At 44.0% G+C, this 20,843-nt stretch overlaps 1 pseudogene; it reads right to left on the bottom strand.

The window, feature by feature from the left end:
• Nucleotides 1-15,740: 15,740 nt before the first annotated feature.
• LOC146318438 (uncharacterized) lies at nt 15,741-18,435 on the bottom strand (annotated as a pseudogene).
• Nucleotides 18,436-20,843: the final 2,408 nt, after the last annotated feature.

The following is a 20,843-nucleotide window of genomic DNA, read 5'->3' as shown; positions in this document are numbered from 1 at the left end:
GACAGGATGAGAGCCGCACTCATGCAGAAGCTTGGTGAAGAGTTCAGGAACCAACCCATCACTGTGAGGATTCAGCAGCCACCAGCAGCTACGACAAGAGACACAGGCAGCCAGACAACACCACCAGTATCCACAAGCAAAGATGCTGGCAGCCAGACCGTCTCTGCCATCGAGAGCCAGCCAGCCCACCGCGGAGGTCCAGGTTCCACCAAAACAGAAAGCTAAACCAGCTTCTGTGACCACAGCCACCATGACAGCCCACAGAGAGGACGGGGCGTCAGGACAGCATCAGGAAACAGATTTGAGCAGCTCTCCCTCTTCTCTCTCCCCTGTCCGGGAACCGCAACAGTCTCCATCCACAGAACAGGGGATAGAGGAGATTCTTATAGGTGCAAAGGAGTGGGACAAAAGACAAAGTTTATCCCGAACACGGGTGTTGAGGTCTCCACCCGAGCTATATAGGCTTAAAGTACAGAGGTTTGATGATCACTTATTTATGAAAAACAAATCACAGTGTTTTCATTAATAATTGTACGATCCTGTTGTATGTATGTTCGGCGGCGACATTTTAATCCTTTATTCCTAACTCTAACCCTAATCCCAACCCCCAGATTTTTAATAAACAAATTCATAAATTAATATACAGTTCATGGGGGAGGTAAGGATTCATTATTAAAAACCAATTACTATCATTAAAAACCATTCAGCAAATAAGGGGTTAATTTTCAAAATCCATCAGGCACAGTAACAGTTCATTGGGTAATATCAATAATCTGCAATATCAATTCATAGGGGTTTAATTGGCATTAAAAAGATATAGTGGTATACAAAGGGTTAAAATCCAAATTCATGTGGTACAGAAGGGGTTAATTGGCGATGACATACCAGGTTGAATATTAACAAAAATCATACATATCAATTCATTTGGCACTTATTGGGATAAATTCATCTAAATTCATTCAATTTTGTTTGGCACACAAGGGGTTAATAAATTAAGTACATTTACATTTGGGTATATATCAATAAATAAAAAAAAGTATTAATTCATTTGGCAGTTAAAAATTGGATTAAAAACATCTTAATTCATTAAATTAAGTTAATTTCATTTGGCACACAAGGGATTAATACATTTTGTATACTAACATAATTGGGAAGTTAAGCACATACACATTTAATTTGGTTTGGCATTTTAGGGGTTAACAGAAAAGGGGTGTGACTTAAAAACAAAAAACTCAAATGCAATTGCATTGGCGCAAAAGTTAAGGGAGTTTGCAAGCTGAGTTGTAACTTGGTGCATGCTTAGTGGAAACCTCACTTGGCATTTGGCACTTGATGGAGACGCATGCTCATTGGTGCTCTGTCCGGGCAAGCCACTTTTACTTCTTTGGTGTAATTTTACCTGATGAAGGTGTACTATAGATCGAAACGTTGTATTATTTTGCACACCCTTCCTTAGTTCTTTATTAATATATACAAAGTTGAGTTAATGTTTTCATTTTAAAGGACCAGTCCGTACATTTTGAAACAGTTTTAGGTTTTTGGACATTTAGTTTTTGGTTTTTTCCTTTCCCCCTTTGGGGAGAGCGCTTTTAGTTGTTTGTATTATTTTGCACACCCTTCCTTAGTTCTTTATTAATATATACAAAGTTGAGTTAATGTTTTCATTTTAAAGGACCAGTCCGTACATTTTGAAATAGTTTTAGGTTTTTGGACATTTAGTTTTTGGTTTTTTCCTTTCCCCCTTTGGGGAAAGCGCTTTTAGTTGTTTGTGATTTTCAATGAAAAACAAAAAAACAAAATATTACACAAAAAATTAAAAATACAAAAAAATTACAAAATCTAAAAAGACCAAAAACAGTTTTAAACACTAAAAGAGACACAAAACAAACATGGATAACTGGACTGTGGTGCGCCAGGGGAGGCATCGCCAGCACACCCGTCCAGCAGACTGGGGCTGGTGGGACAGGCGGTACATGGGTTGGATGGACTGAGCACCTTTCTTCCCCTTTCGGGGAGGGGCTCAGGCCCAATTTCCTAACCAATTTTGGATTTTAGACCTAACCCTACCCCTGACCCCTGACCCTAAACCTAACCGTCAGTGATCCACGCCTAACCCTAACCGGGATTAATAGAGGACGCAGGAGGGAAGGGTCAACAAATTTACAACAATATAGTAGTTGAGTAATGTGCCTAAACGGATGGAGGTCGGTGTAATGCACACAAATGGGTTAATGGAGATGGTGAGCCTGCTACTGCAGCTCTGAGCTAGAGAGCTTTCCTGGCCCCTCCCCCTTGAGGCAGAATCACTCTCCTTTGCTTTGCTCCTCTCAGTCGCTTCGTGTACCTTGAAGAGAACATATCTCCATGACACTCTACGGCTAGCTACATGGCTATTTCCATGTGCTTTTTTCCACAAGCCGAACCTGAAGAAGGTCCTTTTCAGGACCGAAACTATCGGTCAGAATGGCTGGTTTACTAAAGAACATTCTTTGGTCTGATCGGGAGCGCAAGAACAAGGAGAGGCGTTGGATTTGGCTGTTGGGCACCAGGGCACCGTTCGGCTTAAATGTTAGGCGGGATTAATGTTTGTTGAGTTCTATTTTGTTCCATGCCCTGAGTTCAGCCTCATCCCTCTTCTTGTCTCCATCTTAGTCCTGTTTGACTCCACCCCTTTCTTGACTGTTGTTTGTAGTTCCTGTCCCCTCGCCTAAACCCAATTTCGACTTTTGCCTAAACCCAATTCCAATTCTTTTGCCTACATCCAATTTTAACCTCTTGCCTAAACCTAATTTCGACCCGTCCTAAACCCAATTTCGACCTTTTGCCCAATCCTAATTTATGCCCTAACCCGGTTTTTACCCTAACCTCAACCACCCCCAGCCCTGACGCCTAATCCTAAATCCCGCCTCTAACCCACCCCTACCCTATTTTTGCCCCTACCTTTATTTTAATCCCAACCCCCAGACCTTTATTGTTACCCTTTGATAAAGAATTAATAAATATGTCATAAATGTGCAATAAGCATAGTCATACATACTGACAACAAAGGGTTAAAACATTTATTTACGTGGTATGGGAGGGGATTATTCTTTGGGATCCTAAAAGTCAAATTTAATTTCATTCGGCATGGGAGGAGTCGAGAAGTTTTGAATATTTGGTTTATTGGGAGTTAATAAGTAAAATTCAATAATATCAAAGAACGTTCGGGACATATAGGGTTAATATTCCAAATTAATTAGGCACAACAGGGGTTAATTTGATAAAAGCATTTTTTATACATATCAATTTATGTGGGATTAATTGGCAGTGAAAGGGTTAATTGGCATACAAAGAGTTAAAAATCTAAGTAGGGGTCAATTGGCTATCATAAATAACATTACATTTCACTAAATAATCATAACTATTAATTCAATTGGTTTCCTAAGTTTAAACATATCTAAATTTACTAAATTCTAATTGGCGCATAAGGGGTTAATAAATTTTGTAAGGCATAGTATAGGGGATAAGGGTATAAACATTCATTTTGGTTTGGTACTTGAGGGGTTAATGCAAAAGAGGGCGGAACTTAAACAAGAGAAATCTAAATGCACTTGCAGTGCACCTAAGAAAAAAGCAGTTGGCAAAATTAGTTTAACTTGGTGTAGCAATGGTGACACTTCACTTTGCATTTGGCTTTGGAGGTGAATACAGCTCTGTCCGGGCAAGCCCTTGTGAGTTTTTTGGTGTGCGTGAGTTTTGGTGGGACCTGAAGATCTTATTGTATCGAAAGATACAGATCTTATTGTATCAAAACATCGTTTGGTAGCACACCCTTCTTTAGTTGTTGACATGTTTGGACAAATTTAAGTTTATTGTTTTTTATTTAAAGGACAAGTCCGTATATTTTTGAAGTTTGGTTTTTGGCTTTTTTCCTTTCCTTTTTTGGGAAAGCGCCCTTAGTTGTTTGTTGTTTTCCATTTATACATTTAAACAGAAAAATACAAAAAAATCAACAAAACGAAAAAATACACTATAAAAACTACAAAACTGAAAAAGAACAAAAAAAAAAGTACAATACATAACAAGAACAAACACTGAACATGGATGATTGGATGGTGGTGCGCAGGGGGAGATGCCGCCATCGCAACCGCCAAACAGACTGGGGCCGGGGGGACGGTCGGTACGTGGTCTGGACGGACCGTGCACCTTTCTTCGCCTTTCGGGGAGGGGCTCAGGCCCAATTTCCACACAAGACAGTCATTTGGATGACTAACCTTGGTGAACAAATGCTATCAACACTAATTCATTTAGCAGCGCTAACGTTAGCCGACATTTAACTAGCAGCCTCCTCCAGTTGCTCAGGCTGCCCTTTGAAGGTATTTATAAATTCAGCTAAGGCTGGTGTTGGCTGTTAACGTCACCCCCATCAGAGCAATAGAAAGTCAAATTTTCTTGCCTAAACCCAATTCCTATACTTTTGCCTACACCCAATTTTGACCTCTGGCCTAAACCTAATTTCGACTCTTTGCCCAATCCTAACTTATGCCCTAACCCCTAACCCCTAACCCTAACCCCTAAGCCTAACCCTTTTTTCCCTGATGAAGCACTACGCAGTGCGAAACGTTGGGAACAAATTTGAACTAGAGACACTTTTAACTGCTTTTCTTTGAATGCTCCTGTTTGTCTTCTTAATTGGTTTTAACGGAACTCCTTTAAAAGTCCGCCTGCAGGCTTTTTTAGGTTTTTATTGTTCTTTTAAATTTTAATAAAGTATAGTTTTAAACGTGGGAACGCGGAACTGCCTCACGGACCCAGATCTGCTGCCCTGGAGCCGTCTAACCCGCGTCCAAGCGGACTCTCCTCTGCTCTCCCTCCCTCAGGGGTTTAAACACTTCTGCACAGAACCCAGAACTGCACTGAAACCCGACAACTGGCTACGTAACCCCTGAGGACGGACACCAGCGGAGTTTACAGCAACAGGTACGTTCCCCCCACGTTTAACGGAATATTTTCCCTTTACAGGAGCAGCACAACGCAACGCAGTCAAAAGAAAGCATGAATGGACAACCACCACATCGCACACACACACCAAACCCATATTGCCTTCCCTTATGTCTATTCCGACTACATTCACACATACACCTTGGCAGACACTCCATACGCGACGCAGACAGAGCACACACACACATACTACATATACTCATTCACTGACTCCCACCCCTCCTCAACCCCTTCCTCCAGAAATGCAACATATTACTAAGCAATATTTTAAGGTTTTTCAGGCCACACATCATCAGTCCATTATTAATAAAGCAGTGTCGACGGGCCATTTTCTGCCGGGGATGCTGCGTGAGGTTAATAAACTCACCGACTTTATTAAACCGGCAGACCCCACCCCGGACACACGCCGCAAGGTGCAAGCAAACACAAGCACATGGATGCGGGAGAATATGCTCATCCTCCAGGAGCACTACACCTCTCTCCTTGCTTCCCTCACACAAATCCCACGCGACCCCTTGGCCCTGCAAATAGCCACTAATTGGGCAAAAGACGGTACAGTACTAAACTCAGTCCTGACACTATTCATATTGTACACCAGACATTAGGATTTCCCCCAGCTGGTCCCCCTCCTCTCTCCAATCCTCCACAGCACATTCCTTCAGTCCCCCACACCATAACTACCACAACCGGACCTGTCCTCCCGACTATTCCCGAGGACAGAGAACCGGATCATTTCCCTCCCCTCCCCAAATCCCAGGCACCCCACAAATTATCCCTCTACCTGGGCCCCCGGCACTCCTTGATGGAAAGTATCACGGAACACCAGCTACCCCCCTCCACTGTCACATCCACTCCATCTCTCTCCCTCCCCTCTACCACAAACAATTGCTTCCAGCCTCAGCCCTCTATGCCTGGGTCCGCCTCCAATGGTAAACTGGCCCCCGTCCCGGCACCACGTAGAAGGCCCCCTCTTAACCAGTGCGGTACCCTGACCACGGTACAGGATCCATCGGCGACACTTGGAGGGACACCGGACCCTCTCACTCCGGGGAACCCCGCAGGTAATCCCCGCCTTGATACGGAGTCCCCCCTGCCCCCGTACCCTAATTACACCCGGGCCACCGCTGTCCCCCCTCCGGCTGTACCCACTGTCCCACCTGTCGGGCCTCCTGCCGGGGAATTCTCCCGCTCAGAGAATGAGGCAGTTCCTCCTCCTCCTCCTCCGCCACCTCCTCCCTCTACCTCCACTCCACTGCCTCAGAGAACACGCCGCCAACCACACAATATTCCATCACACAAAGTAAGATCATCCTCTACATCAACTATCATCTCACCCATCTTACCTATTCCAACATACCAATTTTATGACCCGGACCCAGTAACTCTTCCCACCCCCCCACAGCCCAACTGTGCTCCCGTAGTTTCTGATCCACAGAACAACGGTTGTACACTTACATCCTCGCCTGCGGCACGGGAGGTCGGGGTCCAAATCCACCATCCCCCCAATAAAATACTGCCATCTAACACCCTTCCCTTCGACTCCATTCCACTTCAATCCACTTTCTGTCCATCCAATGTTGTGGTCCAGACTTCAGACATAATTTCTCCTTCTTCTCCCATTGCAGAAAACTCCAATAACACCACGGAAGGTGACGGCGTACGGGCCTCTGAAAAAAAGAATAAAATAGACTCTGATAAGTGGATCAGTCCCTCTAATCCAGAAAAAAATAACTCCCATTTTAATCAGGGCGATAAAAACATGATGAAAGGTGTTACGTGCCAGTCAGGAAAGGCGCTTGTTTTTCCCTCCTGTCTGCCCTTTCTCCCCTCCCCCTCCCCTCTTGTCTCCAGGTGCTAATGGAGAGGCTCCTCATTGGCTGACATGGGAGGGTAATCAGCTGATTGAGCTCACCTGGGCCTCTGGGCTTAAAAGCTGGGCCCTCTGCTCACTCTGTCTCTCTCCCTTCCTCCAGCTGGCATCGACCTGGTGGTCTTTGTGGGTTGTGTTACATTCTATGGTAGATTTAGGTTAATAAATTATTCTTGTTTTTTCTTTAACCCCTTGTGTGGCCTCCCCCTTCTTGTTGTTGCATTCACTGAGCCGGTTTGTAACAAAGGGAACAACAAGGTTAAGTTGACCGATACCGTTTCCCGATCTGAGCCCTCTAATTTAATCACCACGGAGGCCCCTCCGCCCCACCCTGCCAGTCCCCCGGTCACATCCTCTGGTAAATTTCTCACCCATCCTGCCACCTCATCTCCACGGAATACTCCCACTTCCACTCAACATGTACCCCCCTTTGCGTCACTTATAAGCCCACCTATCGCCTCACCCATCCCCACCGAAAAATACAAGACTGGAACATTTGCCCCTGTAAATCGATTCTGATCTTGGAAGACTCCAACATTAACAGAATTCCTGCACACACAAACCCGAACATCCAATTGGACAGCTACCCAGGCGCGACGTTCTACCATTTTCTCAAAATACTAGAAAAGACTCCTGTTAATCACAATACCAAAATATCGATACTGTCGGTGGGCATCAATAATAAAGATCAGGATGCCAAGCTTACCTCGATCAAACAACTGAAGGCTCTGTATAAACAGGCCCATATAGTTTTTCCTAACACCGATATTTACTTTCCAATTATGAATTTCTCCTCACAGCTGACGGACATACAACAATCAAACCTCAAGCTCATTAATAATACTGTTGCTACCCACTTCCCTATCCTGGCTGAAATCCCACACGATACCTTTAGCAAGGAACCCGATCACATCCATTAGACCCCCGGGACAGCGCGCTCCATTTTCTCATACTGGTGTGAACAGTTAAATTTACCCATGCCCACAAAGCAAATCCAGCCACACACACCCCCCTCTCATCCCAGACTCCGCAATTAATAACCTCACAACTTAATTCCCACTCCAACGTCCTCAATCTCTCCACTCTTTTCACTCCATCCTCTGCTCAAATCGAATTACTGGAAAAAGGACTTTCTTTCATCCCCCGCCCCACCCGTTTCAACCGGGAGGAACTTCGAAGGGACATTCACACACATCATAGAAGAATTAAACTTACCGACTATTTCCATAACCACTCCAGCCACAATCCTCAACCGTTTATTTACCCCTCACACTGGGAACCGGCAAGTACTCAATTACACCCCAACATTGTAAAACTTACCAATTTGGATAATAAAACTTTGCGCGCCTTTCGGCCTCCGGCAGATATTCCGGATAATCTGTCGGGGGCCGAACGGCGCACACTAAAACAGTTATCTCATAACCCTAATATTATTATTAAACCAGCCAATAAAGGCTCAAAGGTGGTACTTCTGGACAGACAACAATATCCGTCAATTGAATAATAACACTTATTATACTCCCATATCAGATACCATTCAGTTCAATACACAATTACAGCTCAGATCAATTATTGATTCATTATACACCAAAAAATACATATCAGCCAAACAACGTGACTTCCTCTACGGTCCCAGTATTCCCCGCCACAGGTTTTTTTTTACCTCTTACCCAAAATCCATAAAGATCCCAAATCCTGGACGGTTCCCTTCGGAGTTCCTCCCGGTCGACCCATAGTTTCTGACTGCTATAGCGCCACATATAATGCATCCCGTTACATAGACTCATTTCTCAATCCCCTCTCCACCCTCCACCCCAGCTATATTAAAGACACATATCACTTCATTGAATTAATTAGAAATAAATCAGTCCCAAATAACACCTTTTTATTTACAATAGACATCGATAGTTTGTACACGAATATAAACACGGACCTAGGCCTCTCGGTGCTCCGCAACATATTTCAAAATAACCCGGATCCGTCGAGACCAGATCTGGAACTCTTACAACTAATTTCATTATGTCTTAAAAATAACGATTTTACTTTTAACAATCAACACTACTTACAAATCCATGGAACGGCGATGGGGCAACGTTTTGCGCCAGCGTACGTGAATATTTATATGAGCGAGTGGGAGCGAGAGGCGCTGGATAAGTGCACCCTTAAACTTTCAGTATACCTCCGCTACCTGGACGACATCTTTGGAATTTGGTCTTATGACTTATCCTCTTTTCAACAATTTATTACGACCTTAAATAATCATCACCCCTCCATTACAGTTAAATCAACAATAGATGCTCAGCAGGTTCATTTTCTAGACACTACCGTTTTCCTTTCACCCATCACCCCCACATCTAAACAGATTTTAACGAAGGTTTATTTCAAAAATACCGACACCCATGCACTGTTACAAAAATCCAGCTATCATCCCAAGCACACCTTTTCCGGTATTATTAAATCCCAAATCATCCACTTCTACCGCATCTCATCACTTCCATCTGATTTAAATAATTTCATCCAGGTACTCTTTAAGGCACTCCGTACTCAGAATGTGTTACACATATTTTTAATTTAACCATCTTAACAGGTACAATTCCCAAAGTATGGAAGGTTGCGCATGTTATTCCATTGCATAAAGGAGGAGATATTAATGATCTTAATAACTACAGACCTATATCTAAATTATCATGTCTGTCTAAAATACTTGAATTCTTAGTAAATAATCAATTGAAGTCTTTTTTAACTGCATATTCTGTACTGAGCCCGCACCAGTGCGACTTTAGAACTAATCACAGTACCATCTCTGCAACATCTCTGATTTTAAATGATATTGTGTCTGCAGTAGACGATCAGAAATATTGTGCTGCTCTGTTTGTCGACCTTTCAAAGGCTTTTGACACAGTCGATCATTCCCTACTTTTACACAGACTGTGAAGTATTGGATGTGATGCTAATGCTCAAAGATGGTTCCACAGTTACCTCTCAGGTAGACAGCAGTGTGTAATAGCAGGTAATGCCCAATCTGCATTTTTATCAATAACAAAAGGTGTTCCCCAAGGTTCAATCCTGGGGCCTGTCCTATTTACAATCTACATTAATGACATTGTCCAGGCCCTAACTACTTGCACGGTTCATTTATATGCTGATGAAACCATTTTATACTGTTGGGCGGATTCAATACAGCTCGTCATTGACAAGCTGCAATCTTCATTTAATGCTCTTCAGGAGGCACTCATTGGCCTCAAAGTCCCGTTAAATGCAGAAAAAACAAAATATATGGTATTTACAAAATCTAGGAAAATTGATTACAGTACATGTCACATCAGCACTTTATCAGGCACAGCGATCGAAAGAGTCCCACACTACAAATACCTGGGCATCTGGATTGATGACAAACTCACTTACAAAGTTCACGTTAATAATCTGGCTAAACAACTGCGGGCAAAACTTGGGTTTCTCTACAGAAACAAATCTTGCTTCCCAATGTTTTGTAGGAAAAGAATTGTTGAATCTGTTTTACTCCCTGTTATTGACTATGGTGATATGATTTATAGACATGCTGCTGTTACAACCCTGAAGCCTCTGGATGCAGTTTACCATTCTGCTCTTAGGTTCATCTCCGGCGATACTTACAGTACCCATCACTGCATTCTGTATAACAAAATTGGCTGGCTGTCTCTCTCTGTGAGACGAGACCATCATTGGTATTTATTTATTTACCATGCACTCCTTAACAAACTACCAACCTACCTTGCATCACTATTACATCTAAGGACAGGAGCTTATCAGACCTGCTCTCAGGACTGGATAACACTTCATGTTCCTCGTGTCAATTCTGAACTAGGAAAAACTGCTTTTAGATTCTGTGCTCCAAACACATGGAATAACTTGCAATGCACTTTAAACTTAGAGTCCCTGATAACTCTGGGAGATTTTAAAATTATGCTTAGAAGTTTTAATGTTCTTACATGCACATGTTTTAACTAGAAACTGTATTAATCAATTGTAAATTTCTTACTAGCTATTTTTTTTATTTTTTTTGCTTCTGCTGTTTCTATTGTATTTCTGCTTTGTTGCCTAATTGTAATCTCGGCATCATTGAAAATGAGGGCCACCCCTCAATGTATTCCCGAGAAATAAATAAAGGTTGAATGAATGAAAAACTCGAGGCTATTCGAGAAGGTTCCTTAGAAAAATTAAAACAAGCACTCTGGCGCCTCTCGCTCCTGCTCGCTCTCTGTACCATCCCGATATTACATCTCGCGAGACCACCCACATCTGTCCTCCCTCAACGCCCCCCCCGTCTAGCCGTCATACCGCACCCACACAACCCCAGCAAAATGCCTTTCATGCACCGTCTCCCCCCTTAGAATCCCTTAACTCTTCCCCCCACCCGAATCTGGGTCTGTATCCTGCTTCCCCGCACCCTCCCACCTCCTCCCCTACCCTGGAAAATTGGTGCAATCTCTCTATACATTTAAACCCCCCAGCTACCACCCACACGGACCTCCTCCCCTTGGTATCCACCTTTTCTCATCCGGTTACATCTCTTCACCGCAAACTTAAAAATAATTTTACACGGTTTCAGCCCGACCTCCCATGCTTGCAACAGCGCCGAGTTATCTCCGCGTATAAAAAGAATCCAAATCTACAAAATATACTGGTCCGGTCAAAATTTTCCACGCACATTCAGTCCACTAACACACCAGAATCCATACATTTCAAGAACAGAAAAATGATTATTAACCCACATAACAATCATTCTTTTCCCACTTTTGGTCATCTCTCGTTACAACACACCAACATTATTTATATAATCACCTGTTCCACCTGCAACATGCATTACGTTGGCGAAACACGCAATACATTATCTGCTCGGCTCACTCAACATCTCCGCAATATCAGACTCAATTCCCTCACTACACACCTTGTACAACATTTTCAGCATCATCCCATCTCCTCTCTAATCACCTCTGGGCTGGAGGCGGCCGATTATTGGACCACCGGACAGAGGAGGAGGCAGGAGAGGATTTGGATAGAGAGGTTGGGGACCCTCTTCCCTAGAGGACTTAATGATCCCCCTTAACCACCGTTTTTTCCCTCCTCCTTTTTCTCTTTTTCTTCCTTTTTCTTCCTTTTTACTCTTCTCTTTCTTTTTTCTTCCCTCCCCTCTCCCCCTTTCATCCCAGGTACTATTCATCCCCGGGAGCGGCTCCTTCCCCTATTCTAACCCTGCCCTCTCCTCTTTCCTAATCCCAACCACCCCTTCCTTGCCCTAACCCCCTTTATTCATCCCTTGCTGGGAACCCCTCTCCCAGAAATTACAACATTTCTCCCTAATCACAGGGTTCCCTCTTTTTTCTCCCCCCCCCTTTTTTTTCTTTTCTCCCATTTAGGTATCATTTACCCCCGGCAGAGCTCTCCTTTTTAACTTTAAACCCTGCCCTTTGCTTTTTCCTAACCTTAACCCCCCCCCCCCGTTTTAATTCCCACTAATTATCCTTCCCTTTTCCCCTTCGTTTTTTCTCCTTTTCTCCCCCCCCTCCCTTCTTTTTCTCCCGTTAGGCCCAATAAATATTTGTTATTTTCTTCCCTAAATTATCATCATCCTCCTTCCTTTTCTCCCCTTTCCTTTTTTTTCCCCTTCCCTTCCTTATTCCTCCTCCCTTTTATTTCCCCGCACCCCCCCCCCCCCTTTCTTATCGTCCTTATAGCGGCATCGCCAAGTGCTTTTGAACATCTTGCCACAACTCTTCCACACATGAGCGGCTCCTCAATGAATTTGTTTGTTATGCATTCATACATTCCGGGTCAACTTTCCCCTTTCCCCACAGGCAACATGAAAACTATGACTTTACACAATAAATTTGTTGTTTAAATTGTCTCCGGCATTTATTCCTTTTCGAACAATGTTTTTTTTTTTTTAAATGTGTTTAATAGAATTATCTGCCTTTGTATGGGATTACACTCATTATTAAACGAAGTTACGATTTTGAGAAATTAATATCCTATTGGTATATTTACTTATTCTGCCACAAGGGTCCCTCAGGTAATTAAATTACTCTGTAATTTTTAGTTGGTCTTATTTAATTACTCTTTTGTTTTTTGTGTTCCTTTTTTCTCCCCTCCTTTTACTATGTCTATATCTTATTGTTTTTTCTTCCAATGGGCCACCTCAATGTAATGATTACACTCTAGACCCTCTGGTTTCATTTTCCGTATTACCAAATTAGCCTTGATTTGGTTAATTATTCGTTCCTCTTTCCGAACCCATAACAACTTTCTTCTTTTCTTTAAAACTAATTTAATATATTTTTTTATTTATATATATTTTTTATATATTCAATATAATGTTTTCCTTCCTAACTAACATTTACAATACTATGAAGATCCTCTTACCAGAATTTCCCTTTTAGTAAATTCATCACCATTTTAACAATTTCCCTTTACCATAATGAAACTGATTGTACCTTACCGTTATTTATGGCTATTCCCTTTGTGGAATTAATTGTTGTTTTTCCTCCCCAAATATTAATTCACTCCCAACATTTACAGCACTTACATTTATTTATTATTAACTGTTATTATTAGCATTATTATTACTCATCTCACAATCTTGAGGTTCTACCATTAGGTTTCGATAATTAATTCCTTTTACCTTTACCCGAGGTTGCTGAGTGTTTAATTATTACAAAATCCAATTGAAATTTAGCGGCGGACCTTTCAGGGTTTCCTTTTTGCTTTGCCGTGTTGTTTATTTCATGTTTCAGCATTTATCTTAAATTGGCATGTTGTGGTTTGATCTTTCTTGATCTATAGTCATTTTAAGTTGTTCCACAGAGTGAATTGCATGATGTGTGTTATAATAATCTATTACCTTGCGCCGCGGGGTCACTATTCTGATCCTATAGGCGCCCCCAAATTGTCCAACTCCACGTATATCACACATAATAATTTATTCTTTATTTTTGTGTTATTCTATTCCTTTTTATCTCTCCCTCCCTCCCCTCCCTTTCCCCTCCCCCTTTTTTTTTCCCTCCCTCCCTCCCTCCTCTTATCCTTTCCCTCTCCTTAATTTATTACTACTAATCCCATTACTAAAATTCATCAATTTTAAATACTAATTATTTTATTACTGTTATTAAATTATTACTGGTTATTTTGACTTACTTGTTTCCCCTGGTTGGGACCCTTGTGGCAAAATTACTTTCAGCCGCTCCGCCATTTTCTTTCCTTAATTTTTCCTTCACGTATTTCTACAAAATGGGAGCCGGAGTACATCGGGATGATGGGGGACTGCAGGCTTGCGGCGCCTGGAGGTGGGGGGTGAGCTTCTCCTCCTGCCTCTGATGGGCCTCGATCCCGGCTCCCATGGGAAGTCCTGCGGCTTTCTTGCTGCTCCGTTAGCACATCTGTCCTCAGTCTTTTTTTCCTCCACAATGGGGACCAATGGCTAGTAGGCCCGCGCTATTAATTCGATTATGAATGTGTACCCTAACCCAACCCTACCCTAACCCATTTCAGCAAGCCACAGATAGCTCTTTTCAGTGTGCCTGACCTGAAGAAGATCCATTTGGATCGAAACGTCGTCGTGGGCACACTCTTCTTTTGTTTATTGATAATTTGTATTGCATAAAACGTATAAATAAATAAAGTTCATTTTTTGTTTTTGATTAAAAACATTTTATTTTTTGACTAAAAACAACTTTTTGGGTTTTCCTTCCCCACTTTTGGGGAAGCGTTTTTGGTTTTTCATTTTTTTATTACATAAATAACAAAGCTAACAATAAGAATATTACACAAACAATTAACAATGGGTGACTGGACGCTGGTGCGCCATGGCAGAAGGCACCAGCGCCAACGCCAACCTGACTGGGGACAGGGGTACGACCCCCCGTACCCCCGTACCCAGTATGGGAGGAGATTTCATATCCCCCTACCTAACCCTAACCACTTTCTGGAAGACATTTTTGGGCTGTGACACTTAGTGAAATTTTCACTCCTCCCATTCACTTGTATGGGAATTTTATTTCTGGTATAACTCGAGAACCATACATCATAGCGACTCAACAAAGGTACCGTTGGGCTCAGGGTACACACAAATAGGGGGGTAGGTCATGGTCCCATGTCTCTATCTCACAGGTTTGGCAACAACTTTTGAACGGTAAGTCCTAGAGACTCAGGGGTGGTACCGTTGGATTCAGAAGGACCACAAATGGGGGGGTAGGTCATGGTCCCATGTCTCTATCTCACATGTTTGGCAACAACTTTTGAACAGTAAGTCCTAGAGACTCAGGGGTGGTACCACTGGAAAAAACATACCTGACAATGGGTGGGTAGGTCATGGTCCCATGTGTCTATGTCGTTGGACTTGGGAGTTATGGGCGGTACAATGTCCAAAAAACTACCCGTGGAACCATGTCCATGTCAGAATGACCTGAAACGTACTCCTAACCACTTTCTGGAAGACATTTTTTGGCTGTGACACTTAGTGAAATTTTCAAAATTCAAGACTCTTTAGTCTGGTTTCAGTGAACATACGGACTGTCCAGATAGGCTCTATTGAGCACAGCTAACAACTTGCCTTACCAAACAAGAATAAGCTGTGCTAATGGAGCCTATCTGGACAGTCCCTATGTTCACAGAGACACACAAGCCTCCACGCCACGTCAAGGCACAGTCCATGCGGAGGTTTTTTTTTTTTTGAATTGGTTTTCTTGTTTTGTTTTTTTTTTTGTTTTTTTTTATCTTAACATTCCTAAATCTTATCTAATTCTTAACCTATGCTTACTCTAAACTAATCTTATCCTATGCTTATCTACATAACAATTCAAGAACTATATATATAACTCTTATCAACACACACTCCTACAAAACAAGACGGAACTCTTCACGTCTTTTTGCCGGTCAGACTTTTGACCTTGAACCGGAAAGCATTGTAAGTACGTACGAGAATCTTGTTCTGCTTGCATTTCTCGGTGTACTCTTCATATGCTGCTCTGACTTTGACATTCGTGTCTGTGGGCAGGAAGGACAGTTCCAGTTCTGACCACTGCCTTGATGCATTTGCAGGAAGGTATAACGCCTGAGACCTCTCCATGGGTCTCAGATCATCTTGGGGGTCCACCTGCTGAACATCCTCCTCTGGGAGTTCTTGCTCTGGATGCTCAGGTCGCCGGGGTGTCTTGAGGGCCGGTTCTGGTTTTTGGACAACACGATATGGGATGTCCTCGTGCAGCTTCCAGATGAGCATATTGAAGATCTTTGGCAGTGTGAACCGGGACTGGATCTGCAATTTCTGGAGATCCTTCTGAGACAAGACGTGGCTCATTTCTGTGAGCAGGTCCCTCAGGTGGTTATAGTCCACGTAGTCCCCATTCATTACCATTCCGATGCAGCTCACAAAGGTGACAACTCTCAAATGGTTGTTCGGGGTCTTTTTCAGGTTAGGTGGGAGTCTGACAAGGACCTTTTCCATCCAGGCCATCCCGTGGTCCCTGTACTTTTCCAGGTTCCTGGAATCACACAAACCTGCAGGGTCATGCTGGCTACAGTTGAAATTGGGAAGGGCTCACAATGAGCGCGATGGACCTGGACATAGTCGCGGAAGTTCCACCAAATTCTCTTTCCTCCCTTGATATCCCGAAACTTGAATGCAGGGAAAAAGTTGAATTTGGCATCAACGAAGCCTTGGAGGAGACACTCTTTCACATCTTTTCCTGCCTGGGTCACCAACGTCCGAGCCCTGCCAAATGTGTTTGGCACAGGGAAGGACTCTTTCTCTGCCAGGTCGTTGCACAACGTGTCCAGGGGCACCTATCAGCCTTCCAGGTGGGTGGTTGGATTTGAGTGCAGCCATGGGGATGTCGGCGTTCCTTTTATAAAGGTCTCCGAGTAGCACTGTAACAAGGGCGGTCCCTATGACAGATGGTTCCACATCCAGCGTCTGACGCAAAGGGAAGAGACATCTGCAGATCATCCCTCGTCCAGTTGTGAAGGGGAGGGGGTGTTTCCCCAACACTTGCACTGGAATGGGGTGCCAGGCCCAGGAAGCCTCTCTGGTGGCTGAGACTCTTTTTGCTGACCGTGCTCGTGCCCAAGCTCACACTCAGCTGGTAATCGAGTGGCGAGAGAGGACGACCAAACACCATCTCCTCCAAAGCCAGCTCATACTGGTATGCCTGCCAACTCGAGTCATAGCGCGCGATGCCAACGCTGTTCTTGTAAATGGCCGTCAGGTTGTCCACAAGGAACAGGAGGACATCCCGGAGGACTGAGAGGACACTGGTGTCACCGCAGTCCTGGAAGGGCACGAGGAGTGCATGCTTTTCAAACAGGCGGCCCAGCCTCTCCTGTTTGAAGTGCTCTGATGGATCCAGATTAGAGAGGACCCTGCTCTCAAACCTTACGACCTGCTCAATCCTGCAACCCAGTTGCCCAACCATCCTGGCATGCAGGTCCCTCATGTGGCTCAGGTAATTTTCTGCACGTCACAGCAGTGCCAACTGGAAGTTGGGGTGAGACAAGCCACAGGTGACAATGGCACCATTCGCAGGATGCTTGAAGGGAGTCCTTAGGTGGGCGTGTGGCGAGTCCACATACAGCTGGAGGAAAGTCAGCTTCCCATAGTTCTCCAGCACCCCCAGCAACTCACTGCTGACATCCATGCCACGGTTGTCCAGGTTGCTTTGAAAGTTTGTGGCCTCGTGGATGCCAAGGGTGGTGAACAGGGCTCCCCTGTCACCAACAAGGTTCTCCAACCCATAGTGCGACAAAAAGATGTGGCTCTGAGGGTCCTTGGACACAACATTGCACGCGAAGTGCACAGAGATAGACCTTGCGTGACATGGGTCAACAACGTCCGTGATGTCCACAGGTTCCACGTCTGTCTGTCCAAACTGAGATAGAAAAAGAACCACCTTCATAAAATGACAGGCGTTGGACTTCTCCACCGCCCTGTCCAACAGGGACGCAATAAAAGTGGCATCCCTCCTCAGCACATGGAACCTGGATGTCTCGAAGGAACCCTGGCTTCGGATGGTGGGACGAGCTTTCTCCTCATCAGGCAAGTTCTTGGGAAGCGCTTGGAAATTCTCAATTACGTCATTGAGCAGCTCTCCCGCCATCAAATGATACAAGTCCTTCCGGAGCAACCTTCTGTCTGGATTGTCTGCATTGGCCGGAAGCACGGTCATCAACAGGTGGTAGCTACCATCTACGTAGCTGATGGTGTGCCCCACTACATTTCTCAAGGCTGTTAGCCCGTCCTGGCTGTAGCAAGTGAGGTCAACATGTCTTTTAATGAACTCATACTGAGGAGTTAGGTTGACAGGGCGAAGTCTGGGCAAGAGCAAATAGTGGAGACCACCTAGGAGTCCTTGGAGGCTCTGTAACTCAATGCAAATCCCATCGATGTCAAATGAAAAGTTCAGAAATGAACTTGCTTGAGGGACTGTCGTTGAGTGGATCCCGATGGTCTCCGGGGCTTGCAAAAACTCTTCAATGTTCTTGTAATCTCTCATGCTCCGGAGTAAGCTGCTGGTGTTGGTAACGCCAACATCAACTATCATGTTCTGAACAGCCATCCTTGCTTGAGTGTGTCTGAACAACAATGAAAGGTAAGGCTGCTTGCTGTCACTGCTGCACACAAAACACTGACAAAATAAACTGCTGCTCACACTATGCACTGGCAGTTGTATTGACTGGACAACACAAGAAAATGAGACACTACACTACTACAGGGGCTTTTTACAGAGTTGTACCTTTTCTGACTGATGCAAACCACTAACTGAATGTATAAATGGAAAGTCACTCTATTTATACACTTGGAATTAACAAAATAAGATTTATTTATGTAGTAATAGCATGTGCACTTTTTTCTTGCATTAAACTATTAACACTATGTTTGTAGGAATAGTGTGTGCTCAGTGACTTTTTGGCTTTGACCTATATGGTAACACGTTTCGGTTAATGAATCAGGAACTGTATGTTGCAGAGACTCGGTTCTGGCACCGTTGGAATCGGGAGGGCCACCTCTAGCCATCTGGACATGACAGGTAAGTTTCCCAAGGTAAGTAACTTTTTTTCCGCTAGATTGCGCTATCGAGACCGAGTCCGGAACGGTTGGAGGTAGGGACTTGAGATTTTTTCTGGGGGCATTTGGGGACGGGCCACACCTGTCTGTAAAGGGTACGACGCAATTTGACGACTCGTGTCTCTATCTCACAATGTTTGGCAATAACTTTTGAACGGTAAGTGCTACAGACTCAGGGGTGGTACCATTGGACTCGGGGTATGCACAAAGGAGGGGGTAGGTCATGGTCTTATGTCTCTATCTCATTGGACTTAGGAGTTATGGGCGGTTCAATGTCCAAAAAACTACCCGTGATCATCAATTTTGATGTCTGTTTTTTTTTGCTTTTTATTGGTCCTAAACATATCTGATACATGTCTCACTGACCCCTGAACACCCTGAAGCAATATGGCGGTCCACAGAGCTACATTACACTTAATGGAAAACTTAAAATGGCCATAACTTTCCAACGGTACATCGTAGAGACATGGGGGTGGCACCGTTGGACTCCGGGTACATGAAAATGGGGGGTAGCCGCGAGCTCGACCCTAACCCTAACCCCTAACCCGAGTCTGAGAGGTGTTTGGCAGTGTCAGTATTTATGCCTTACCCAGGGGAGTCAAGTCCTAACCCCAACCAGATTCCTCTTCTTGCCTTGCCTCTTTTACTACCACCAGGGAGGCCCCTCTGCCCCACCCCACCAGTCCCACAACCACATCCCCCAGGACTCCCCCAACCCACTCTTCCACTCCGCCCCCCCAGAACAGACTCACTTCCACACAACATACACCCCCTTTCACTGTGACCTATAAACCAACCTACCATCTCACCCGACCCCACCGCAAAATCCAAGACTGGAATATCCGCCCCCGTAAATCTATCCTCATTCTCGGGGACTCTAACATTAACAGAATCCCCCCCACACAGAAACCCACAAATCCAACTTGACAGCTATCCCGGCGCGACATTCTACCATTTTTAAAAAATTCTGGAAAAAACCCCGGTTAATCTGAATACAAAAATACTTGTATTGTCTGTTGGCATCAATAACAAAGATCAAGACCCGAAACTTACCTCTATTAAACAACTGAAGGCTCTTTACAAGCAGGCCCGCTCAGTTTTTCCCAACACAGACATTTACTTCCCTATTATGAATTTCTCCTCACATCTCACACTCACACAACAGGCAAATTTGAAACCAGACCACATCCATTGGACCCCTGCCACGGCGAACGCAATATTTTGTTATTGGTGCCAACAGCTAAATTTATCCCTCCGTCCAAAGCTAACCCAGCCACACACACCCCCAACTCACCCCAGAACCCAAAACTAGTCGCCTCTCACATCACCTCTCACTCGAATGTTCTCAACCTTTCCACTCTTCTTACCTTGTCCTCCGCTCAAACCCAACTTTTAGAAAAAGGTCTCTCGTTCATCCCCCCTCCCATCCGTTTCGACCGGGAGGAGCTTCGAAGGGACATTCACACCTATCATAGACGCATCAAACTTAAAGACCATTTTCACAACCGCCCAAGCCGTACCCCTCTACCTTTTACTCACCCTTCACATTGGGAACCGACAACTAATCAACTTCATCAAAATACAATAAAACTCATTAATCTGGACCATAAAACTTTGCGTGCCTTTCGGCCCCCGGCAGACATCCCAGATAATCTGTCGGGGGCCGAACGGCGCGCACTAAAAGAACTGTCACATAATCGTAATATTGTAATAAAACCAGCTGACAAGGGGTCTAAAGTCGTTCTGATGGACAGACAACAATACTTCTTGGAAGCCAATCGCCAACTTAATAACACCACATATTATACCCCCATACCATACCCCCCAACACAATGACAACTCAGAAATATTATTTATTCTTTATATTTAAAAAAATACATTTATATACACAAATAAATA

This window comes from Lutjanus erythropterus, chromosome 12 (genome assembly GCF_056507025.1).
Source record: "Lutjanus erythropterus isolate fLutEry1 chromosome 12, fLutEry1.hap2, whole genome shotgun sequence".
NCBI lineage: Eukaryota > Metazoa > Chordata > Actinopteri > Lutjaniformes > Lutjanidae > Lutjanus > Lutjanus erythropterus.
The sequence above is the reverse complement of the archived record's forward strand: the minus strand, read 5'-3'. Positions and strand labels throughout refer to the sequence as shown.